The following is a 26,306-nucleotide window of genomic DNA, read 5'->3' on the forward strand; positions in this document are numbered from 1 at the left end:
ATATTCCGTTTGACAAGCCCTGCTCCCCAGTTCTGCCCTAGAAAGATACAGACATTGAGCCCATGACTCTCAGTTACAAACAGGCACCATGTCGAAGTGCTCCATGTTGGAACTCCTGCCGTTTTCATATGCCATTCTGAAGTATCATGAAGTCCACTGGATAAATCCGTCCATTGCACTAATAAGCACTGCGAATTTTCTTTGGCACCCAAGAGAGATTAGGAAAGGCTATTACTGGGCATGACAGACCCTTTTTTCCTAGGTGAAATGATGTGATCTCTTTTCCCTGTTTTCGCTTCTCTAGAAATGCCCAGAGCTGTTTAGCAAAGATATTCCTCATGGAATAGACAGGAAATGTTCCATCTGACTAAAGGACTGAGTTCTCAGACATACATCCACTAGACGGGGGCAGGAGGTGGGTGGGGGGTGTCGTAATGTGGGCTAGAATGTCCCATTGTAATTGTACAGGTTATTCAAGACCCAGAGCCTCTGGGTGATTAGCTTTGCTGCCCTGCTGCCTTTCTCTTCTCCATCTTTGGTCCCACCCTTCATGTCTAATGGCACAGTCAAACACAGACATTCGTAATTATGAAAAGGGTTAATTTGCATCAGTGACTCGGAGCTGCCTGCATTTCCACTGGGTTTTCATAGGAGATGAAATGTTCTTTCGCATGAAAGGCACGGTTTGCTCGGGAGCAAAGAGGGAATGAGGCAGAAAATGCATCTATTTCTCCGTGGGAGCCAATGTGTGCCTAGTGGTTAGATGAAGCATGGCATTTCAGGAAGGAAGGGGGGAGGAAAGAGGGAGGAGAGGGAAGGGGTGGTGGTGCTGAGGGGAGCATTGAGAAGCCTGGATTCTAATTCATTCTGGCAGAGAAGATACAAGATTTCACTAGGATACAACAATGTTTCCCATGCTTCCCACGACCACCACAAAGATACCCAGTGATGGTGCATTGTAGGCTCTCAAAAACACAGGAAGAAATGTGTAAGGGAAAGAAACAGAGAAATTTGCACTATTAATGCAAAAATAGAAAAGAATATTAAAACAGAGCATACTTTGCAGTGATTGTGATAGCCCCAGAGAACAGAAGCCTAAACATGCCTCCATATTTGTGGTTGGGAAGTGGGAACAGCACAGACAGAATATTGCAAACCCTGCCAGATAAAAGGTGCTTTGCAGGTTTCAGTTCATGTTTTTTCTTTGTTATGAAGGGGTTAGAATATATTAAGGACAGGGGTGAGAGAGAGACAGGAGAAGGGTCTATCCAAAAATCGCTACAAGAACAAAAGGCTCCAATGAAACTTTGTTTCCCCCCAAAGCAAAGGTACATATGTTTTTTGGGCAGCTAAATGTTACAGTAGGTAAACTACTGGACCTGGAGTCAGGAAGACTAATTTTTATGAGTTCAAATCTTGGTTTTAGATGCTTACCAGCTGTGTGATCCTGAGCTAGTCTTTTAGCCTTGTTTGCTTCAGTTTCTTCATCTATAAAATGAGCTGAAGAAGGAAATGGCAAATCACTCCAGTATCTTTTCCAAGAAAACCCCAAATGGGATCACAAAAAGTAAGATACAACTAAAAAAACAACAGAACAACAATGACAAAAAATATTTTATTGGCTCTCAATTTTTAGTAATATTACTCTTTTATTATTAAAAATTCTTTTAAGATTTTTTATTTTTAATAGAAAAACTATTTTGTAGTAGATGGAGAGACAACCTCAGCTCTAGGAAGTCATACCTCTGGCACAGACTAGCTGTGGGACCCTGAACAGATCGCTGATGCCTCAGTGCCTTAAACACCAAGACTGAAAATTACATAGAAGGTGCAAATCCACAATGGCAGAGGGATTTTCCCTATTCAGGAGTTCTCTATGGCTATTAGATCAGCAGTCTTGTCTCAAACCCTATTGTTGTTGTCATTGTTATTGTTATTATTATCATATTATAACAATACAATTTTTCCTAGTAGCATTTCTATCTGGACTCTATCAAAAAAGATGAGATTGTGATAAACACAATTATAATAGCTGCATTTCTAAAGTACATTACAGTTTGCAAAATGTTTTACAAATATTATTTCACTTTTTCCTCCTAACAAACCTGGCAGAGAAATGCTTTTTTTTTTTTTTAAATATATTTTATTTGATCATTTCCAAGCATTATTCGTTAAAGACATAGATCATTTTCTTTTCCTCCCCCCCACCCCCCATAGCCGACGCGTAAGTCCACTGGGCATTAGATGTTTTCTTGATTTGAACCCATTGCTTTGTTGATAGTATTTGCATTAGAGTGTTCATTTAAAGTCTATCCTTTGTCATGTCCCCTCAACCTCTGTATTCAGGCAGTTGCTTTTTCTCGGTGTTTCCACTCCCATAGTTTATCCTTTGCTTATGAATGGTGTTTTTTTTTCTCCTGGATCCTTGAAAGTTGTTCAGGGACATTACACCGTCCCTAATGGAGAAGTCCATTACGTTCGATTATACCACAGTGTATTAGTCTCTGTGTACAATGTTCTCCTGGTTCTGCTCCTCTCGCTCTGCATCACTTCCTGGAGGTTGTTCCAGTCTCCATGGAACTTCTCCACTTTATTATTCCTTTGAGCACAATAGTATTCCATCACCAACATATACCACAGTTTGTTCAGCCATTCCCCAATTGATGGGCATCCCCTCGTTTTCCAGTTTTGGGCCACCACAAAGAGCGCAGCTATGAATATTTTTGTACAAGTCTTTGTGTCCATTATCTCTTTGGGGTACAGACCCAGCAGTGCTATGGCTGGGTCAAAGGGTAGATATTCTTTTGTCGCCCTTTGGGCATAGTTCCAAATTGCCCTCCAGAATGGTTGGATCAGTTCACAACTCCACCAGCAATGAATTAATGTCCCTACTTTGCCACATCCCCTCCAGCATTCATTACTTTCCTTTGCTGTTATGTTAGCCAATCTGCTAGGTGTGAGGTGATACCTCAGAGTTGTTTTGATTTGCATCTCTCTGATTATAAGAGATGTAGAACACTTCTTCATGTGCTTGTTAATAGTTTTGATTTCTTTATCTGAGAACTGCCTATCCATTTCCCTTGCCCATTTATCAATTGGAGAATGGCTTGATTTTTTGTACAATTGATTTAGCTCATTATAAATATGAGTAATTAAACCTTTGTCAGAGGTTTCTATGAAGATTTTTTCCCAATTTGTTGTTTCCCTTCTGATTTTAGTTATATTGGTTTTGTTTGTACAAAAGCTTTTTAGTTTGATGTAGTCAAAATTATTTATTTTACATTTTGTGATTCTTTCTATATCTTGCTTGGTTTTAAAGCCTTTCCCCTCCCAAAGGTCTGACATGTATACTATTCTGTGTTTACCCAATTTACTTATGGTTTCCTTCTTTATGTTTAAGTCACTCACCCATTTTGAATTTATCTTGGTGTAGGGTGTGAGGTGTTGATCTATTCCTAGTCTCTCCCACACTGTCTTCCAATTTTCCCAGCAGTTTTTATCGAATAGTGGATTTTTGTCCCAAAAGCTGGGATCTTTGGGTTTATCGTATACTGTCTTGCTGAGGTCGTTTTCCCCCAGTCTATTCCACTGATCTTCCTTTCTGTTTCTTAGCCAGTACCAAATTGTTTTGATGACTGCTGCTTTGTAATATAGTTTGAGGTCTGGGACTGCAAGGCCCCCATCATATGTGTTTTTTTTCATTATTTCCCTGGATATCCTTGATCTTTTGTTCTTCCAAATGAACTTTGTTATGGTTTTTTCTAAATCAGTGAAGAAGTATTTTGGTAGTTCAATGGGTATGGCACTAAATAGATAAATAAGTTTGGGTAGGATGGTCATTTTTATTATATTGGCTCGTCCTATCCATGAGCAGTTAATGTTTTTCCAATTGTTCAAGTCTAGTTTTAGTTGTGTGGCGAGTGTTTTGTAGTTGTGTTCATATAGTTCCTGTGTTTGTCTTGGGAGATAGATTCCTAGGTATTTTATTTTGTCTAAGGTGATTTTGAATGGGATTTCTCTTTCTAGTTCTTGCTGCTGAGCTGTGTTGGAGATATATAGAAAAGCTGATGATTTATGTGGGTTTATTTTGTATCCTGCAACTTTGCTAAAGTTGTTGATTATTTCAATTAGCTTTTTGGTTGAATCTCTAGGATTCTTTAAGTAGACCATCATGTCATCCGCAAAGAGTGATAACTTGGTCTCCTCCTTGCCTATTCTGATGCCTTCAATTTCTTTATCTTCTCTAATTGCTACTGCTAGTGTTTCTAGTACAATGTCAAATAGTAGAGGTGATAATGGGCATCCTTGTTTCACTCCTGATCTTATTGGGAATGCATCTAGTTTATCCCCATTGCAGATGATATTAGCTGTTGGTTTTAGATATATACTGTTTATTATTTTTAGGAATGACCCTTCTATTCCTATGCTTTCTAGTGTTTTTAATAGGAATGGGTGTTGTATTTTATCAAAGGCTTTTTCTGCATCTATTGAGATAATCATGTGGTTCTTGCTAGTTTGCTTGTTGATGTGGTCAATTATGTGGATGGTTTTCCTAATGTTGAACCAGCCCTGCATCCCTGGTATGAATCCTACTTGATCATGGTGAATGATCCTTCTGATCACTTGCTGGAGTCTTTTTGCTAGTATCCTATTTAAGATTTTTGCATCTATATTCATTAGGGAGATTGGCCTATAGTTTTCTTTCTCTGTTTTTGACCTGCCTGGTTTTGGAATCAGTACCATGTTTGTGTCGTAAAAGGAGTTTGGTAGAACTCCCTCTTTGCTTATTATGTCAAATAGTTTGTATAGTATTGGGGTTAACTGTTCTCTGAATGTTTGATAGAATTCACAGGTGAATCCATCAGGCCCTGGGGATTTTTTCTTAGGAAGTTCTTTGATGGCTTGATGGATTTCAATTTCTGATATGGGATTATTTAAGAATTCTATTTCCTCTTCTGTTAGTCTAGGCAGTTTGTATTTTTGTATATATTCATCCATTTCTCCTAAATTGGTGTATTTATTGCCATATAATTGGGCAAAGTAATTTCTAATGATTGCCTTAATTTCCTCCTCATTGGAGGTGCTGTCCCCCTTTTCATCTTTAATGCTGTGAATTTGCTTTTCTTCCTTCCTTTTTTTAATTAGATTGACCAGTACTTTGTCTATTTTGTTTGTTTTTTCAAAGTACCAGCTTCTTGTCTTATTTATTAAATCAATAGTTCTATCACTTTCGATTTTATTAATTTCTCCCTTAATTTTTAGGATTTCTAATTTGGTTTTCTGCTGGGGGTTTTTAATTTGATCGCTTTCGAGTTTTTTCAATTGCATTTCCAATTGATTGATCTCTGCTCTCCCTTGTTTGTTAATATGAGCTTTCAGGGATATGAATTTGCCTCTGATTACCGCTTTGGCTGCATCCCAAAAGGTTTGAAAGGATGTTTCGCCATTGTCATTTTCCTTGATGAAATTATTAATTGTTTCTATGATTTCTTCTTTAGCTAAACGGTTTTGGAGTATCATATTGTTTAATTTCCAATTGGTTTTAGATTTGGTTTTCCATGTACCATTACTAATCATTATTTTTATTGCCTTGTGATCTGAGAAGGCTGCATTCATTATTTCTGCTTTTTTGCATTTGTGTGCTATGTTTCTGTGACCTAATGTATGGTCAATTTTTGTGAATGTGCCATGTGGTGCTGAGAAGAAGGTGTATTCCTTTTTATCCCTATTTATTTTTCTCCATATGTCTATTAATTCTAATTTTTCTAAGATTTCATTCACTTCTTTTACCTCTTTCTTATTTATTTTTTGATTTGATTTATCTAAATTTGATAATGGTTGGTTTAAGTCTCCCACTAGTATGGTTTTATTGTCTATTTCTTCCTTCAATTCTCCTAGTTTCTCCATTAGAAATTTGGGTGCTATATTATTTGGTGCATACATGTTGATTAATGATATTTCCTCATTGTCTAGAGTCCCTTTTAACAAAATATAATTACCTTCCCTATCCCTTTTGATCAGGTCTATTTTTGCATTGGCTTTATCAGATATCATGATTACCACTCCTGCCTTCTTTCTATCAGTTGAGGCCCAGAAGGTCTTACTCCATCCTTTAATTCTGACCTTGTGGGTGTCAACCCGCCTCATGTGTGTTTCTTGAAGACAACATATGGTAGGGTTTTGGATTCTAATCCATTCAGCTATTCGTCTACGTTTTATGGGTGAGTTCATCCCATTCACGTTCAAAGTTATGATTGTCATTTGTGGACTCCCTGGCATTTTGATTGCCTTCCCTAATTCTAACCTTTTCTTCTTCGGCTCTACCTTTTAGTCCAGTGATTTACTTTGAATCAGTCCCCCTTGTCCCCTCCCTTGATGTTTCCCTTTTTAGTCCCTCCCTTTTTGTTCCCTCCCCCTCCCCCCTCTCTTTCCCTCCCTTTTTGTTCTCCCTCTCCCCCTCCCCTCCTTGGTTTTCCCTTCTCCTTACCCTTGTTGGGTAAGATAGAATTCAAGATCCCAATGGATCTGGATGTTTTTCCCTCTCAGAGTTGATTTCCCTGAGATTGAGGTTTAAGTAAACCCCCCCCCCCCCTCTCTTCCTCTCCTTCTTATAGGAGTTTTCTTCCCCTCCCCTTCCCCTGTGAATCTTTGTGTGAGAACCATTATTCTATTTGGTCTTTCTTTACCCCCTATTTATACATTACATTTTCCCCACATATTAGTATACATAGGTTGATATAAATGTAGTCCTTATAGAAGAGAGTTTGAGTAAAAGAAGATAACATTTTTCCCCTTTCCTTAATATTTACCTTTTCAGGTATTCCTTGCTCTTTGATTTTCGGTATCAAACTTTCCACAGAGCTCTGGTCTTTTCTTTGCAAAAAGTTGGAAGTCTTCTATTTTGTTGAATGCCCATACTTTCCCTTGGAAGTATATAGTCAGTTTTGCTGGGTAGCTGATTCTTGGTTGGAGACCCAGCTCTCTTGCCTTTCTGAAGATCATGTTCCATGCCTTACGATCATTCAGCGTAGAACTTGCAAGGTCTTGTGTGACCCTGATTGGCATTCCTTTATATCTAAGTTGTCTTTTTCTGGCTTCCTGTAGGATTTTTTCTTTTGTTTGATAGCTTTGGAATTTGGCAATTACATTCCTGGGAGTTGTCTTTTGGGGGTTTAGTGTAGAAGGTGTTCTGTGAGCTCTGTCAGTGGCTGTATTGCCCCCTTGTTCTAGAATCTCTGGGCAATTTTCTTTGATTATATCTTGTATCACCATGTCCAGTTTGGTGTTTATTTCTGGCTTTTCTGGGAGTCCAATTATTCTTAAATTTTCTCTTCTCCCCCTGTTTTCCAGATCTATCACCTTGTCGGTGAGATATTTTATGTTCTCTTCTAATTTCTTGGTGTTTTGGCTTTGCTTTATTAGTTCTTGCTTTAAAGCCTGGTTTTCTTTTACAGTTTGGTCAAACTGGTTTGTAGATGCGTGAATTTCTTTTGCATCATTTCCCACTTTTCCTCCCAGAGGGCTTCCATCTTTTTGGTCCTTTCTGATTCAAATTCTTCATGTGTTTGTGGAGAGTTTCTATTTCCTTTGGAAGATTTTGGAGAATTTTCTTGTATATCTTCTTCTATCTGCTCTGTATTTTGTATTTTGGCTCCATAGAATGTGTCCAGAGTCGCCCCTTTCTTCTTATTTTTCTTGGTATTTTGGGGCTTCTGTGCTTCTGTGGAGTTTGTCATCTCTGAACGTGGAGGATTGGCTTTTCTTGTCTTTGTCTGGTGATCAGAGGCTTTAGTCCTGGGCAGATGTTGGTTCTATGAGCGTTCCCTGGGTTAAACTGAATATGCCTCACTGGAACTGGAATGGAAGAGTCGGACCACAAGGCCACACTCTCCCCCTGGCTCGATTTCCGGAAGTTGCCTTCAGAATCCCTGGCCGTGAGGCTGTTTCGTTGGCCTGCGGGGGGATGGGCTGCCGCTTCCCCAAGCTCCGAGAGCACAGACTTTCACTGAGACTTGGATAGCAGGATCCAGCCCGTGAGGCTGTCTTGCCCGCCCTGAGGGTTGCTGTTGTTTTGACCAGCTCTCTGCAGCAGAGGCCCCAGGCAGTAACTTTCACCCGGACCGACCAGCTCTTTGCAGCGGAGGCCCCAGGCAGTAACTTTCACCCGGACTGGGACTTGGGTAGAAGACCCTGAGGGTTGTTGTTCCTCAGACCCTGCTCTCTGAGCCCGGCGAGGCTGCCGCTTCCGGGAGCCTTGGACTCTGCGCTCCTACCCCTGAGGTCCGAGGGATCTCGGGTTCTGGCTTTTAAGGGGAGCCGTACCTTTTGAACCGGGTCCAGGTCCAGGAGGAGGGTTCTCAGGGTCTGTGCTGTTGATCGTTTTGAATTTCGGCGCCTTAGGAGCTTCTAGTTTGAGATCGGTCGGGAAGGGTTTTCCGGAGATCTGAACTTCAGCTTTCTCTAAGCCGCCATCTTAACCGGAAGTCTCTGAGAAATGCTTTTATTAGCCTTACTTTGCAAATGAGGAAACTGAGGCTGAAAGAGTATAAATAATTTTCAGCATCTCATAGCTAGAAGGTACTAGAGGTCATATTTGAGTTCAATTCCTCCTAATTCCAAGTCTAGTCCTCTAACCACTGCTCCCCCTTGCTGCCCAAAATAGCAAGATCTGACATTTATAGAGCACTTTCAACTTTCCAAAATGTTTTTCATACATATCATTTGATTTGCACAGCTCTTGTGTAAGCTACCCTGGGTCAGTCACATAACTAGTGACTGAAACAAGAGTCAAATGGGGTTATCTATAACAAATGTTGCTTTGGGGCAGCTAGGTGGCTCAGTGGATAGAGCACTATGCTTGGAATTGGAAGGTCTTAGGTTCAAATCTGACCTCAGATACTTCCTAGTTGTGTGTGACCCTGGACAAGTCACTTAACCCCATTTGTCTAGCCCTTGCCCTCTTGTCTTAGGAAAGGAAGGGTTTAAAAAACAATGTTGTTTCAGATTAATAGTACTTAGGCTCTATTCATATATTCCTTCATTCGTTCAGTACTCAATCACTAAGAAATTACTATAATATGTTTGTTAGGTATGAAGGAGTTATTGTTGTTTTTCAGTAGTTTTTCAGTTTTTGTGATTCCAGAGTTTTCTTAGCAAAGATTCTAGAGTGGTTTGTCATTTCCTTCTCCAGCTCATTTGACAGATGAGGAAACTGAGGCAAAGAGAATTAAGTAACTTAAGTGTGTACCTAGTAAGTGTCTGAGGCCACATTTGAACTCAGGTGTTCCTGACTCTAGGCCCAGCACCATCCATTGAACCACCTAGCTGTCCAGAATGGAGGAGATACATAATTTGACTTCATGAAGCTCATTTAATCCTTTTAATTGAAAGCACTTTCTTTGCTTAACTGTTCATTGATTAGTTGACTTCTAAATCTGTTTAGTCCTGTGGTTGAAGTCAGTAGAGTGAAACTCAAATAGAAATGGGTCTCTGAGGGGCCAAATATTGACTTTAGAAAACCATAAATTCACATTGTCTGTGTTGTATCATTTAAAAATTTATTTTGTTAAACATTTCCCAATTACATTTTCACCTGCTCCAGGGAGCACTTGGGAATTCTGCAAGCCTCTCCCCACAGGCTATGAGTTTGACACTTCTAGTTTAGGCAAGAAGAGGAAACTTGTAAACCTAAACACTTAAGCATCATTCTTCCTCCAGGGGAAAATATGTGAACAAAACTCTGCTTAGGCTGCTGCTTTCTACAAATCGGAAAGCACTATCTATTATGCTTGGTGTTGAGTAAAAGTTTCAGAGACAGTTGAATGATGGTAAAGATGGGCGAAAGCTGAAAGTTTCCTAATGTTTCCTGAGCCAAGTTTTTAATGTATGGCTTCATCATTTGGCTTAAAATAAGATTTAGTCCATATTCGAACACAGTTACAAATAATCCAAAGGCAAATGGGCTATAAATGATCTCGGTGTTATCCCTTTCTTCTCCAGATTCAGAGATTGTATTACTTTAAATAATGGAAGATTGACTCCATCTTATCATGGGACCCGTTTTCATATTTTATTAGACTCTCACTTGTTACTTTTCCCTTTTCTTTCGGAATCTTAGATTCTCCAAGGAACTGCCTTTCTTAATCTGAAAAACTATTCTTTAAAATGAAACAAAAAGAAACAACCCTTACTCGCTGTCTTAGAATCAGTACTGTGTAGTACTTACAAGGCAGAAGAGTGGTAAGGTCTAGGCTATGGTGGGTGGAGGGGGACTTGCCCAGGGTCACACAGCTAGGAAGTGTCTGAGCACAAATTCGAACCTAGGTCTTCCTATTGACTGAGCCCCCTAGCTACCCCCCAACCTATCCTTAGTGTCAATCCCACCGCTGCTGAATTGCTTTGAAAAGTTCTTCTATCTTCATAGTATAGCAACTTCTTTATAGGAAGAGAATAAAGAAAAAAGGAAGAAAGATAGAAACAAGCATTTATTAATTGCGTATTAATTGTGTAATAAATTACAATTAATTTAATTATAATTAAAAGGGCCAGGCATTGTGCAAAGTATTGTAGATACAAATACAAGCAAAAAGAAAGACAGTTCCTGCCCTCAAGGTGCTTACATTCAAATGGGAGTGGGGGGTGAAAGGCATACAAAAGGTAGCTAGTATAAGCAATACATGTCTTTTCACAATGTGATGAATAGGGAAATATGATTATATATGTACAACCTATATCATTTTATCTGCCTTCTTGGAGAGGGGTGACAGGGAGGGGGAAATGGAGGGGAAATGAGACATAGATTTTTGGGCCTAGCTAATGTAAGAATTTGTTTCTCTTGAATAAGCTTATTTATTATAATTTATTACATATTTTAACAAACCACATGTATTATATTATTATCTCATTGTATATCATATTATGTAATATATTTTTAAAAATTAAATGTTAAAATAATTATTTATAATTATTAATTTATTATATATAATTATATATAAATATATAAATGTATAATTAATAAAAATTAATAATTAATTAAATAATAAAATAAATTAATAAAATAAATTAAAAATTAAATAAAAGCTAACAAAAAAGGGAGCTGAAAAGTTAATGGGGTTAAGTGGATAAGATGAGGTCTAAAAGTCAGTAACTGGAATCTTCTGGAGGAAGAATGAAGTGTAAAAATAGACTCGAATCCAGGACTTCAATCCCCAGAAATCCTTGCTCCACTTCCCCAGAATGCCCTCCGAGATGGGGTATTTAAACCTGGTTGTGAATAGGCTCTCCCTTTTTTTACTTCCTCTTCTGAGCACACACGGCTCTTCACCTAGCAGGCAAGATGTGAGTGGTTGTGAATAGGCTCTCTGGGCCTAGACACGTGTTTTTCTTACTTGTGTTTTCTTTATATTTTAATCTTTAATAAACCTCATAAAAATATAATACTCCTTGCAGAGAGAAACTAATTTCTACCTGCCTCAGTTTCCCCTAAATTTTAATCTTTACAGAAGGCCACTTTGGGCCTTTCCACAAAATGAAATGGAGGACCCAAGAAGAATCACCAGTGAGAGAGGGCAGGCCTTACAATGGGATAATCTAGGTTAAGAAATCACCTCCCCGGGTGATAGGATGTTCTAGGATGCCAAGGCTGTAGGCACTGAGGGAAGTTACAGGATGAAATAGTTGTAGGGAAGTGGCTCTGAATGGTCTAGAAGCCAAGAACAAGAGTGGAAGGAGGATTAATAGTTCTGTCTGCCTTATAAGTGAGTGATCTGCAGAAAATTCTTCAAAAAACCCATAAAAAACCAACCAGTATTTATTAAGCATACACTCTGTACCAACCAATGTTCTAATTGCTGCTTCAAAATAATTAAATGAAATGAGGACTAGGACATGTCTTGTCATAGGTTAGAGTATGTTACCATGGGGACATATTGTTAAATTCACAATGTCTCCTCATCCTTTGAAAGCCACAGTACCTATAGATGTATGTGGTGTATTGAGAAAATTATGTGTTGTTTATGTCTAAGGAATGTGATTCTGACACTAGCCATGTGATCACGGGCAAATCATTTAACCTTTGCAATTCTCAATTGTTTTTATTTGTAAAATGGGGATAGTACCTACCTCACAGGGTTGCTGTGAGGCTTAATTAAGGTAATGCTTGTATAGTGCTATCTAAATTTGTTATTTAGAAAACAATCCAAGTTGTTATTGTGATTATTTCATTTTTCTGATTTTTTTTTCATGAAACCTATGTAGAAATGATCCGAGAACAAGTTCAATAGAGTTCATGTGTTGGATTTTCATGTATATTTTGGGGTTCATATTGGAGTTTAGGGATTTTTCATGTTAAGTTTATAAAAATTCAAAAGCTTCTGCTATATAATTCCAACCATCTAATTGTCTCTTTTTAAGGATTTTGTAATTAATTATTTTTGCAACCTTTAGTGGTATGTTGCACAATATTTACCATTCCATGTCATAATTTGCATTGATTAATAAATTCTATCTTCAATAAATTCTATCTTCTTAGGGGTAGTTGGGTAGCTCAGTGGATTGAGAACCAGGCCTAGAGACGGGAGGTCCTAGGTTCAAATCAGACCTCAGACACTTTCCAGCTGTGTGACCCTGGGCAAGTCACTTGACCCCCATTGCCTAGCCCTTACCGCTCTTCTGCCTTGGAGCCAATACACAGTATTGATTCCAAGATGGAAGGTAAAGGTTTAAAAATAAATAAATAAATTCTATCTTCTTAAGGAAAACTTTCTCATAGGTTCTGGTGGCAATGATCTCAGGTTATATCGCTTTTTTTATAAACTGGCTAATTCAATCAAATGTAATCAAATAAGATTTGTTTGTAATCAGTGTAACAAGGTAATAAATGTAATTTATATAATATGTAATCAAATTAGATAGATAGATAGATGGATAGATAGATAGATAGATATAGCTAGATATAATATAGTATAGTGCCTGGCCCTTAGTGGGTACTTAATATACTTGATCTCTCCCTGCCCCCTTCCCATTTCTACAAATAAGTATACATGAATTTCTTTATTAAAACATTGTTGTTTGAGTTCATTGAGTTTGAGTTGTGGATGTCATCCATGATCCCCTTTAAACATTTTTAATTAACTAATTAATGTTACATTAATGTACCTAGTTAACTTTCTCCTTTCTTCTCATCCCCCATTACAGAAGGCATTATTTGACAAAAAGATGTATATACATAAAACCATGTCTTACTTATTTTTATTATCAGTTTTTTCTCTGGAGGTGGACATTTTTCAAACCATATTTCTGTTGCTATATGTATGCTCTTTTGGTTCTATTTTGATGAACTTGTTCATTATACTCTTGGATCTTGGGTTCTGTCTAGAGATCATGATATTTTTGGCTACTTTTAACAAGCCCAGTGGTGTATACCTGGTGTCAACCTTTACTATTGCTTTGTGAAGTTGTATATCTTCCAGTATTTCCTTGTTAGGATTTTGACCTATTTTTACTATTCAGTATCAGAACATCTGTTGGTAATCATTGTTATTCACTTAATCTCATCTTTTTATGGGATTCTGATAAAAAAAATGGTTGCCATGATTATTGTTACTCATCTCATTCTCTAAATTTTTTCCTTTTTTAAATTAAATGTTTTATCTTAGTTTTAAAAAATCTGCTTTCCCCTTCTACATTTTCCCTACTGTCCCTTTTGAGAAAGAAAAAACAATATTCCTATAAAAACATGTACAGCTCAAGAAAAACAAATTCTCACATTGGCTAAGTCCAAATGAAATAGGTCTCAATCTGTACTTTGTGTGTATCACATCTCTGCTGGGACTTCTAAATTTTTTCGATGAAGTTCAAATAGAAATAGCTCAGGTACAAGTTGCTGTCTTGATCTTGATCTTTCATATTTAATGATCCACTAGATCTGTGGACTATCGCTCCTTTGGACAAAATAACTGCTTTGTATAATTTAATGAAAGAAGTAACATGTAGGAGCATTTTTTTTAGGATGGTGGCAAAAATATGTATGCGTTTCTACATGATTTTTATCAATTCTGCTAGTCTTTGGTATTTCAAAGGCTTTTTATTTTTTGTTCTAGCTGCTTGAAAGCGAGAACTTGGCAGGGCAGCATCTATTAAAATTTTTTTCTTGAGTTTATATGGATCAATGTTCTGCTTGGGTGATTATAGGCAATAGTTTGGTCTCTGATGATGTTCTGGGGGCAATATTGTTTATGATTTCAGTTCTCCAGCATATTTTGAAGTTTCTTTTTATGGTGAGAAGAATTGTCATGTCTCCCTCCCTCCCTCCCTCCCTCCCTCCCTCCCTTCCTTCCTTCCTTCCTTCCTTCCTTCCTTCCTTCCTTCCTTCCTTCCTTCCTTCCTTCCTTCCTTCCTTCCTTCCTTCCTTCCTTCCTTCCTTCCTTCTTTCCTTCCTTCCTTCCTCCCTCCCTCCCTTCCTCCCTCCCTCCCTTCCTCCCTCCCTCCCTCCCTCTTTCCCTCCCTCTCTCCCTCTTTCCCTCCCTCCCTCCCTCCCTTCCTTCCTTCCTTCCTTCCTTCCTTCCTTCCTTCCTTCCTTCCTTCCTTCCTTCCTTCCTTCCTTCCTTCCTTTTCTTTTCACTTGAATCCCCAACTAGTATGTAAACTCTGATTTTAGGAACTGATTATACATTTTTTAAGCAGCAGGTAGATGGTGCAGTAGAGAGTAGCAAGTCTGAAATCAGGAGGACCTGAATTCAAATCCTGCCTCAGACACTTACCACTTACCTTGGGCAAGTCACTTAACCATGGTCTTCCTCAAATTCCTCAACTATAAAAATAGGGATAGTAAAAATGCCTACCCCCCAGAGTTGTTGGTTCAAATAAGATAATATTTGTAAAGTGCTTAGCATAGTACCTGGCACATAATAAGTGCTTAATAAATAAAGTTTCCTTCCTTATATCTCCAGATAGCTGTCAAGACTGGAACACTGATTCTTACATTCAGTGAAATATTTTGTCTTGAAACTATAACCCACTGGTGGTAGCTTTGTCCATCAGATCCTCTACAGCAAATCTGTATCCTTCCTCCATATGACTGCTTTTTGAATTTTTGATGACATCTGTCATGTTACATTTGTGCCTGGCACATAGTTAAATATCCTATCTATCTACCTACCTACCCCTAAGTCTTCTCTTCTCCAGGTTTACCTTACTGAATTCCTTCAGCCAGTCTTCACATGACATAGTTTTGTTTTTCCTTCTCACCCTGGTCACTATTTGGATAGGCAGGGAGTTAAGGGATGCCCATGCTGCTGCTCACTTACAAGACCGATTCTCATTTTATTGCCTTATTTAACACTGTCTTGTTGTCTAATTATTTATATGCACATATAAGCCTTGGCTCCCCAATTAGATTATGAACTATTTTTGGACAGGAGCCATGTCTGCTACACAGAGTTGGCCCTACACATAGGCAGAATAGTCAGTCACAGCATCTTTTGCTTTTCTCAGTCAGACTTCAATCACACAGCCTGGAAATTCTTCACTTTGGATCATTGCCGGGGAATCCACCAATTAGAGAACCATTTGGGTTAACAAGCTATCCTCCTTCAAAGCATAAATACTCCTGGGAGGTCATTCCCACCTTATTGTGAAGTTGTTTAATCAGATTGCTTGCCTTCTATCACTTTGATCATACTGCACAGAGGGACTTTGGGGAGTTTTAATGAGCTGGGTGGAGAAGGAAATATAATTTGGTAATATGGATTTCTTCTGGAGAGGATAGGCATAAAAATAATAACAACAATAGTTTGTGTTTGGATAGGCTCTAGAATTGACAGAGGCAGAGTGCATCCTCGTAGCCCCAGGACATAGGCAGAAGAAATGTGAATGCCAGCTCAGATCAATTAGAAAGAGGGAAAGCCCATTGTTAAAAATTTTAGTGGGAGCATTTCCACCTCAGAAACACAAAGGCTATAAAATTGGGACTAGATTTAATGTTTTTTCAGTTGTTTAGATTTAAGAAAGTGATAGAGAAATTCTTAATCATGCAAATTAAACCAAAAAGTGTGCCTGTTTTTTTAGTTTGGAGAGCCAATAAGTGAAAAACTTGTCAAATTACTGGATATAGTTGTATAGGTAATATTATCCCCACTTTACACATGAGGAAAGTGAATCTCTCAAAGATGAAATGGCTTGCCTGTAGACAGCTAGTAATAAGAAGATTTTGAACCCAAGTCTTTCCAAATTCCAAAAAGTGATTTATTTTCTTTATGTCATGAGTAAATGAGGGTATGGGGATAGCTAGGTGGCACAGCAGATAGAGTACCAGGCTTGGACTCAGGAAGATCTGAGTTCAATTCTGCCCTCAGACACTTACTAGCTATGACCCTATTTGCCTCAGTTTCCTCATGTGTAAAATGATCTAGGGAAGAAAATGGAAAACCAGTCGTCACAATCTTTGCCAAGAAAACCCCAAATGGGGTCACAAAAAGTCAGACACGACTAAAATAGCTGAACAACCACAATAAAATAAAGATAGAGTGTAGAGAATTGGAGCCAGGAGGAGAGAGAGGAGTCTGAAAAAGGGAACTTAGAGAGCATCAAACAAATTTCCCTACTTTATCGTTTTTCCTAAAGTGGCCCTTGTTTAACATATGTAGCATGTGCTTGATAAATACTCAATGATTGTTTGATTTAAGAGAGCGACTTCCCTCAGAAAAAGATGTGAGTCCATATTAATAATACCTGTCTGTGAATAGCAAGAACTGAGAAGTCCAGTGACAGAGAGACTGTTTTCTTCTTCTCTCTGAAGAGGAATGAATGAGTTGTTTTTGGCAAGTACAAATGTAATCTTGGGACGTGTTAAACACCTAGTGCCAACTGTAAAAATATGGAGCTCTCCAGTGATTGGCAAGGTGGCTGGGCTGCCCGGTGACATGAAACATGAGCATGAAAAGCAGGAAAAACAAAATAAGACATTGCAAAGATAGGGCTCTATTGAACACAGTTCCATTTGCAAGTTTTTCTCTTTTCTCCTGCTAGCAAATTCTATTATTCCATTATCTGAGTAAAGCATTAATAACATCTTCCGAGAATCACATGCGAGAGCAGAGTCTATGACATGTTTTTGAAGGCAATGTAATTTGGTATTTCTCAATTTTCTTTGATTTTGCACAAAGAAAATAGAATATGGTAATAAATATTTCTACCAAATGGTGTCTTAAATGGATGCACAGCTGGGAGTCATTTCTTTGGATACCAGAATCCAGGCTGCCTGTATGGATCAGATATGTTGGCAGATGTGGAAATTTTATATTTTCTCAATAATTTTTCAGTTGTACTAATGAGCCTAATTTTAATTTTATCAGTAATTAATAGGGAGAGGTTGTGGTGGGAGGGTGCTGGGCAAATTGCCACATTTAGCCTCATTTTAAGAATTGTCATGTATAAGCTCCAAATGAAATTAATTTCAAATACTTTTATAAAATCAAGCTTTAAGAAAATTAGAAAATTGAGTAGAACTAACTATAGCAAAATTATGTGATGGGAGAAGTTTATCTTTGGCACCCCATTCTCCTTGCCTTTCTGTAATGTTCTCTTAACTCTTAGGGTTCTTTCTGTTACCCAGCCTTGCAGCTGGTTGGTACCCTGGATAGAGTGCTGAGTCTCAGGTCAGGAAGAGCTGAATACATATCCAGCCTTAGACACTTACTAATTGTATAAGTCAGTTAGGATTCTTATTCCTGGGCAAGTCACTTAACCTCTGTCTCCCTCAGTTCCTTCATCTGTAAAGTGGGGATAATAAATAGCACCTACCTCAAAAGGAATGAAATATTATTGCAAAGTGCTCAGTATAGTGCCTAATGAAGAGAAGGCACTTAAGAAATGGCTTGATCTCTTCCCATCCCTTCCTTCCCATTCTCAAAGGGTATTGTCTTCTGTCTTCAGCTAAATTTCAGGCTAAGGTTTTCATTTGTATGGACTAAGATGTAAGCTCTTCCATTTCAATTCTTCTCAACCCCTGATGGGTGAAATTACATGATGCCCAAACTGCCAACAGAAAACCTTTACATTTCAGAAAGATTGTTGATCAACAGAAACTTTGAGAAATAACCTCAGGTTCTTTGCCTAGGATCATCTGAGGGAATTGGGAATGTTTGACCTGGAAGAGAGAAGACTGGGGTGGGAGTGAGGGAAGAGGGATGTAAATTACTATCTGCCAGAGACAGTTTGAATGAAGAAGGTTTAAAATTGTTGTACTTACCCCAGAGGGTGGGAATTAGTAACAAAGAGTAGAAGCTGTAAAGAGGAAAATTTAAACTTGATATGAGTATAAACATATAGCTAGATAGCTCAGTGGATAGAGCCCTGGAGTCAGGGTGATCTGAGTTCAAATCCAGCCTCAGACTTACTAGCGATGTGACATTGGACAAGTCTCTTAACTCTGGTTGTCTCTGTTTCTCATTTGTAAAATGAGAGCTGGAGAAGAACATGACAAACCACTTTAGTATCTTTGCCAAGAAAACCCCAAAGGGGTTCACGGAGTCAAAAATAACTAAACGACAATGGAAAAACAGTATGAAAATAAATTTTAAGCCCTGAAGGTAGGTATAGGGTTAGGACTTTAAGGTCTAAGCCAAATAGAGACAAAGGGATGTGATGGAAAACTCATAGTATAAATCTCCAACTACCTTTTGGACATCTCAAACTAGGTGCCCCATAGGCATGTTGAACTTAAAATATATTATTTTACTTTTTAAACTCTCTCCTCTTCCCTATTAGTATCAAGTGTCACCAGCTGGGGCAGCTAGATGATTCAGGGAATAGAGAGCTAGACCTGGAGACAGGAGGTCCTGGGTTCAAATTTGACCTCAGATCCTTTCTTCCTAACAGTCTGACCCTGAGCAAGGCACTTAAACCCCATTGCCTAGCCCTTATCACTCTTCTGCCTTGGGATACACAGTACTGATTCTAAGACAGAAGGAAGGTAAGGGTTTAAAAAAGAAGAGTGTCACCACAGACCTAAAAGCCCAGTGTTATCCTCAATTTCTCACTCTCGTTCTCCCAAAGTATCCAGCGACACTGGCCTTTTACCTGTTCCTCATTGATTTCTGATTCCAAGCCTTTGCAATGATTTTCATTGGGGAAGATTAATCTAGAGGAGAGAATAAAGGATGAATAAGAACAATGAACCTAGTTATTTTCATGTTGTCTCCACTATTAGAATGTGAGACCCTTGAAGATGAGAATTCTATTTCTTGTCTTTCTTTGTATCCACGGTGCTCCACACAATGCCCGGCACGTGTTCTTTTATTGTTCAATCACATCTGACTCTTCATGACCCCATTTGGGATTTTTTTTTTTAACAAAGATACTGGAATGGTTTGCCTTTTCTTTCTCCAGCTCATTTTACAGATGAGGAAATTGAGGCAAACAGGATTAAGGGATTTCCCCAGGGTCACATAGCTAGTAAGTATCGGAGGCTGGATCTGAACTCAGGTCTTCCTGACCCCCACCCACCCAGGCCAAGTGCTCTATCACTTAGCTGCCCCCTCACAAACATTTAATAAATGCAAGAGAACCAACAGACTGATCCTAGACTAGGAGTCAAAGGATCTGTTTCTGACTCTAAGTCTCTTAATTATAAGTTCTGTGAATCTTCCTTTCCTTCCTAGAACCCAGACTCTGTTATTACTTTGGGGTAAGGTACTAAACCTCTCTTATATCATCCTTAAAATAAGAGACAGGGTTACCCATCTTGTGGATCTCTCAGGATTTTTTTGAGGATCAAAAGGGATCAAATATAAGCAGAAATTATTTTTAAACTATAAAACAATGTACCTAAACAAATTATAATAAATCTCAATGTGGATCCTTTCACCCTACAAGCAAACCAAATCCCAAAATGACCAGGAATGATCCTGTTACACAGAAAGACTGATTTAGACCAGCACAAAGTGAGTTGATTACATTAGAAAATTTGCCCTTGCAAATATGACCCCTTCCCCTTGTGCTTCTGCAGTTACCACAGTCAGATCTTTGAGCAAATAGAGAGAAAACGTGATGGTAACATAAAGTCTTGGGGTGGGAGTGGGGGTGGGGGGTAGAAATGGATTTACTGAAAGATCGAAGATTGCCTCAATATTCTTGACTTTTACCATCCATCATCAAGAGGTTACCATGATTTCTCTAGGTATGTTGGTGTACTCAGATGATATTTCAAAGCAATGTTATTATTATATAGGGATTTTAGGGAATTTACCATGTAATTGAAAAGATTAAGCAGATGAATATATCCACAACTAATTAAAGAGCAAGTTGTTACAAGAATGGACATTTTGTCAAGAAACCAAGCACATTGAGATAGCTAGGTAGCTCAATGGATAGAGAGCCAGGCTTGGAAAAAGGAGTTTCTGGGTTCAAATCTGGCCCCAGAAACTTCCTAGCTATGTGACCCTGGGCAAGTCACTAAACCCCAACCCCAAATGCCCAGTCCTTACTGATGTTCTGCCTTGGAACCAACAGTATTGGTTCTAAGACAAAAGGTAGTAGGAAGGAAGGAAGGAAGGAAGGAAGGAAGGAAGGAAGGAAGGAAGGAAGGAAGGAAGGAAGGAAGGAACGAAGGAAGGAAGGAACGAATGAACAAAGGAAGGAAGGAAGGAAGGAAGAAAGGAAGGAAGGAAGGAAGGAAGGAAGGAAGGAAGGAAGGAAGGAAGGAAGGAAGGAAGGAACGAACGAAGGAACAAAGGAACGAAGGAAGGAAAGAAACCAAGCACAGAATAATGCCTATAGCTCAGAGCAATAATGAGCAAACAGGATTCTATTTATACTTCTTTTAATAAGGCTGAGCATTTTCTTTGCAGCAAGATATTTTGCTTTCCCTAAAGATACCAGTTTCATGTCTAAAACAACAATGGAGGTATACAGAGGGTGCAAGTATGCTACAATGTCTTACCCAATAAGAATTGTTTGGGGGAAGCAAAGTATAGGATATCACCAGATAGTTCAAGAGAGAGAAAAATGGCAAATGATCTTCTTATTCCAGGAGAATATATGACATCAAGAGATCTAGAGGAATTCTCATTGGGAGGAAATAGGGTAAGAGTCAACTTGATGAGAAGGGTCATGCAGATAAATTGTGATCCGCAGCTTTGGAGAGAGTGTGCACATCAAGGATATCCCTGGTCCATCACGGCATCCAACCAGTGACAGTTACCATCCAGTTGGGAAATGAAAATGCGGTTTGATTTTTTCCCAAAAGAATGTTTGATTTTCATTTTGTTCCAGGGACCCAGTCTCAGTTATCTACCACTCCTTGGGATAGAGATGTTCACTCAGAACACAGAACTTAAATCTAATGAACTCTTGAATTAGAAGCATTAACAAAATCTTGAATCAAATGCACTGGTTGTCCTTCACTGCTGCAAGAATTAGCTACTATTTGGTCTTGAGCTCTAAAAGAGTAATGGAAACACACAAATAAGGTTAAATGCATGAACATACTTTAGCTACACTCAAAAGGGAATATAGCTTTTTGTTACAATTAATAGTATGAGATGGAGCTGGTCATCTCCTACCAAGTCTGGAGAGATTGGGTTGTTTCTTTCAGTATTTTAATGAATGTTTTGAGAAAGGGACCCCAAACAGACTCAAAGGCAATAAACTGTTTCCAGACACCCTTCTCAAAAGGTCAGACAACATAATTGAGTTCACTGGCCTTTTTGTTATTTCCAGTTTAGGAAAATATTCCCCCTGGCTTTAGGTAGTGTGCACCTGGAGTAACCTGATTAGAAGGAGGTGTGAATTCACAATAACTTTGGCTTAAATCAAAACTTTAAAGACCCTTTCTTTCTCTCCCCTGTCTGAAATGGAAAGCAATCTTCTATCCCTCCTTCATAGGCACCTGGTGACAAATTGGGGCCTGTTTTCCAGGATCAAGGTTTCTTCTGAATGTGACAAAAGGTGCTGGATTTATTCCTTTTCACCTACTTTCAGACATAGTGCAGGTTGCAACTACAATTCTTCCTTCTCAGGCTCTGCCTTTAAATTCTGGGAACTCATGCCTTATACCAATCCTATTGGAGTTGCATTGAATGAATGAATTGCAAGGAGGAGCAGAGTTGCCAGGTCTCCAAGGCAGCTTGAACCATATCCCAAGATGAAGATGACAGCTTTGAGTCAGCAAGCTGTTCGTTCTCCCATAACTAGAATTAAGTCTGTTGTTGGCAGACTAGACTAACAGCTGCATGGGAGAACACAGCTCTATTGTTGGGACTTAAAATGAGTGTTTGAGATGAGAAGGTAATCAAGAGGCAGAAGATGTGATCTTAATTCCCTCCCGTCTTCCCACAAATCAAACTCTGGTTCTCATTGTAAACCAAACAAATCTGGGCCACTGCCCATTTCCTCCTTAGGGTGATACACAGGTGGATAATCACTGTGGAACCATATTTGAGGAAAACTTATCTGAAAAAGGAAAGAGAAAGTCATGCTCTAGGCCATTTGGCAGCAAACTCAAGTAGAACTGGAGGTGAGTTTGGACTCTGCTCCTTGGCTGCCAGGCTCCAACAGGTGAATATTTGCCTTAGCTTGCCTAGAACCAGACCTCCAGACTATTTCCCAGCCATTTTCACATTAAAACTCCATGCAAATCACAACCACCCTTTTCCAGCTCCCCTTTATGTTGTCTTCCCCCGTTAGAAGCTCCTTGAGAGCAAAGACTGACTTTTTTCCTTGTATATGGATCACCAGTTCTTAGCACAGTGCCCCCCACTTCCCTTTCTGTCTCATTCCCTCCCTTTCTCTTTCCCTCCCTTTCTCTGTCTCTTTTCCTCTCTCCCTTTGTCTTACTCTTTCTCCCTCCCTCCTTCTCTCTGTCTTTCGCTCTTTTCTTTTCTCTCTGACAAGATCAGAGTTATGAACATGCTTACATGAAGCTGATGTGGAGTGGAGTCATATGTCACTGGAGCAGAATAGACTGAGAAACTGAGAACTTGAGGCATTTAAGAGGAATATCAACATTTCTGTTGACATCCCCTAGATTTATGGCAGGAGTTGGATTATAGAGGAGACCTGAGAGCCAGGTACTAGATGCATTAAGAAATAAGGGAGAATTTCTTTGGGGGGGGGGGTGTTTAGAGATCATTATTACTATAATCTAGACTGGGTGATCAGTTTGGATTGCATGAACCTAAAAGAGATGAAATTGATCTAGAGGGTTGAAACCAACCCACCAGGGACTGTTGCCCCGCATTTCTGCTTGGCTTTACCATTGAAGCCATGCTGTGAGCCGGGCATCTGACAAACACATTCATAGTTCAGTTCCCTTGCCTGCCTTGCCAGGGCTGCAACTGTCTCCAGTGTTGGATTGGTTCTCATGCCGAGCCCTCAAAGCCTGTCTCTGGCCTCTGGAGCAGAGGAGGCTCAGGAAGGAGTCCCCACAACTCCATGGGAAAGATTCAGCCTCAGGCTTGAACATCCACCATCCCTCGCAGGTACCTTGGGATTAAATGGAGTTGCTGCCTCTGCTGAAGGCTATCACTTCAAGTAAAAGGATTTAGGGAAGCTCCACAGGGCGACTTTTGTTGATGTCCAGGTGCAGTGACTGTTCCTGCTGAAAAAGCAGGAGCCCCATGAACCAATGGGACCAGTAAGAGAAGAGGGTGGGGGCAGGGCCCTTAGAACACTTTTAGTTGGGGAGTGGTTTTTTTTTTTCTTATGCTGATGTGACCAGTGATTAGATCTGTCATACAAATGACAGCAATCATCCCCCTTTCCTTAAATCACAGCAAATAACAAAGGGCCCATTAGCATTTTCATCAGAAAAAGACTATTTCCAGAGATTTCTTTGGACCATCAGTGAAAATGGAAATACTTTGTACATTGTTATTGTGTATTGTGCATGAATTTACACAGCATGGAATTTTCCATTCTATTCTAGTGAAATCATGGATACACTCCCCATCCTACATATGGTTTTCTTTGTTAGTCTTTGCTTTTTCTCCCAACATCCCCAGCTCTGGACAAGTGGCCTCAACCTTCTTTTCTAGTCTAGCTAGAATCTTGTTCTGTGGCAGGGATGCTTAAATACTTGGCCATTTGGCTCAATTTGATTCAGTTAAACAACTGTTTATTAAAGGCTCTACCCTGTTCTAAGCACTACAACAAAAAAGCAAACAGTGTGTCAGTTGTAATAAACTTATCTCCAGAAGAGATCCTTTTGGATTTTTTTTCTTTCTTTATTAAGGATATTCCTTCTCCCTATACCCCAACACAACTCATGAGCCATGTCTATGTTCCAACATCTTGTAAATTGAGAAGCATGAAAAATAGATGATTGACGTTAATAGAAATTGTTTTGGAAATTAGATCATAGGAACTAGAGTTATTTAACCTGGGATTAGGGAATCAAATGCACACACACACACACACACACACACACACACACACATATATATACTCACACACAGAGACAGATAGTGTAGCTCTCTCAGAGGGGAGAGAAACCACAAGGTAGGAAGATAGAGACAGGATAGAAGTTTTAGATATCATGAGGGGGATGACGGAGTCAAATTAGAGATATGAGGTGGTCAGAATGAGTCTTTATTAATTATCAATGAGCCACAGCCAAGCTCTGATCAAAGGACCATTCCGAAGGCTTTTACCAGTCCAGAGATCCATATTTAATACCACACAGGTCAGAGAGATGAATAGAGAAAGATTAAAGATGGAGCTTGGCCAGAGGCCAAGCTCCTGCAAGGACAGCCATCAGCTAGCCTGAAAGAGAGAGAGAGAGTGAGGTGGAGCTTGCTGGGCTAAATATAGTTTTTGATATGCAAATATACACAGTACATAGGGATGATTCTCATTGGTTAATGACAAGGCATAGGTGTGGTTTCTCTTAACCAGGGGAGAACAAAGAAACCTGTTTTCCCGCCTAACCTGGGAGAAACTGGGGTCAAGGGTCAGAGGCCTTCCCAGCCATGAGCAATACTGAGCATGCTCAAGACTGAGCATGCTCTTTAAAGGCAATCTGCACATACCAACCATTCCCCTTGCCCATAGCTAGGGGTGGACTGCTACAGATAGATAGATAGATAGACAGACAGACAGACAGACAGACAGACAGACAGACAGACAGATAGATAGATAGATAGATAGATGGATGGATGGATGGATGGATGGATGGATGGATGGATGGATGGATGGATGGATAGATGGATGGATGGATGGAGAGATAGATGGATAGATGGATGGAGAGATAGATGGAGAGATAGATAGATAGATAGATAGATAGATAGATAGATAGATAGATAGATAGATAGATGAGTTGATGGCTGGGTGGGCAGATGGATGGATGGATGGATGGATGGATGAGGCAGAGTGGAGAAAAGCAGGCCAGACTATTGTTTCTAGCTTATCCCAAAAGTAGCTGAGTGTGGTAACTCTTAAAAAAACATAGATGGATATATATCATGGCAATGATACTCTGCACCAGAGAGCACTAGACTGTGGAATGGGGGTGATAATTACATAGAATCAGATAATTGCTATAGCCACATAAGGAAAGGTGATAGATCTGAGGAATCTATCTCTGGATGTCAGGATTTGAAATGAAAGGAATTTTCTCCTAGGAAACAATACTTAAACAGCTAGGTAATTAATTCGATAGATTCTGGCAAAATGGAATAGTGAATAGAAAGTCGACTTCCCAGTTCAAGTCTCACCTCTGACATGTACTAGCTGTGTTTCACTGGACAAGTTAGTTACTTAAACTTGTAGTATTGGAGCAATTCTCTAAGAATATATATATATATATATATATATATATATATATATATATATATATATATATGATGCAGGGGAGGTATGAGCCCACATTATTGGAGGGAGTTTCCTCAACTTGAAATATTCTTTTCTTTAGTGATGAAATCACAGGCATAATCCATGTCCCAATCTGGTTTTGTTATTCTTTGCTTTTTTTCTAGTATCCTCTGCATTGGACTACAATGGCCTCAGCCATCTTTCTCTTTCCCAATCTAGCTGGAATCTTGAGAATTCAACTAGTCCCACCTCCTGTCTTTGTACCAAGAGATGAAATTCAAAATGATAGATAACTATCAGTGGCATATGCCATAATTTTTAGGGCCTGAGCCACATTTGGGGCAGGATAAGTGTTGTAGCAGATAAATCACTGGATCTGGAGTCAGGAAGACCTAATTTCAAATTTATCCTGAGATACTTTTTAGCTTTCTGACCATGAACAAGTCACTTAAATTCTGCCTGCCTCAGATATTTCAACTGTAAGATGGAAGTAATAATAG

General features: G+C 39.1%; 1 protein-coding gene and 1 long non-coding RNA gene across 2 annotated transcripts in view; one reads left to right on the forward strand and one right to left on the reverse strand.

The window, feature by feature from the left end:
- SMYD3 (SET and MYND domain containing 3) overlaps window positions 1-26,306 on the forward strand; it is a 1,068,189-nt gene that overhangs the window by 1,008,985 nt on the left and 32,898 nt on the right. The gene's annotated exons all lie outside the window — the stretch shown is intronic.
- Window positions 17,441-19,215, reverse strand: LOC103106834 (uncharacterized). Its single transcript, XR_461773.2, has 3 exons — window positions 19,078-19,215; window positions 18,248-18,282; window positions 17,441-18,160 (listed from the first exon to the last, which is right to left on the reverse strand). It is a non-coding gene; the product is annotated as an uncharacterized LOC103106834 (long non-coding RNA).

This window comes from Monodelphis domestica, chromosome 2 (genome assembly GCF_027887165.1).
Source record: "Monodelphis domestica isolate mMonDom1 chromosome 2, mMonDom1.pri, whole genome shotgun sequence".
NCBI classification, from domain to species: Eukaryota; Metazoa; Chordata; class Mammalia; order Didelphimorphia; family Didelphidae; genus Monodelphis; species Monodelphis domestica.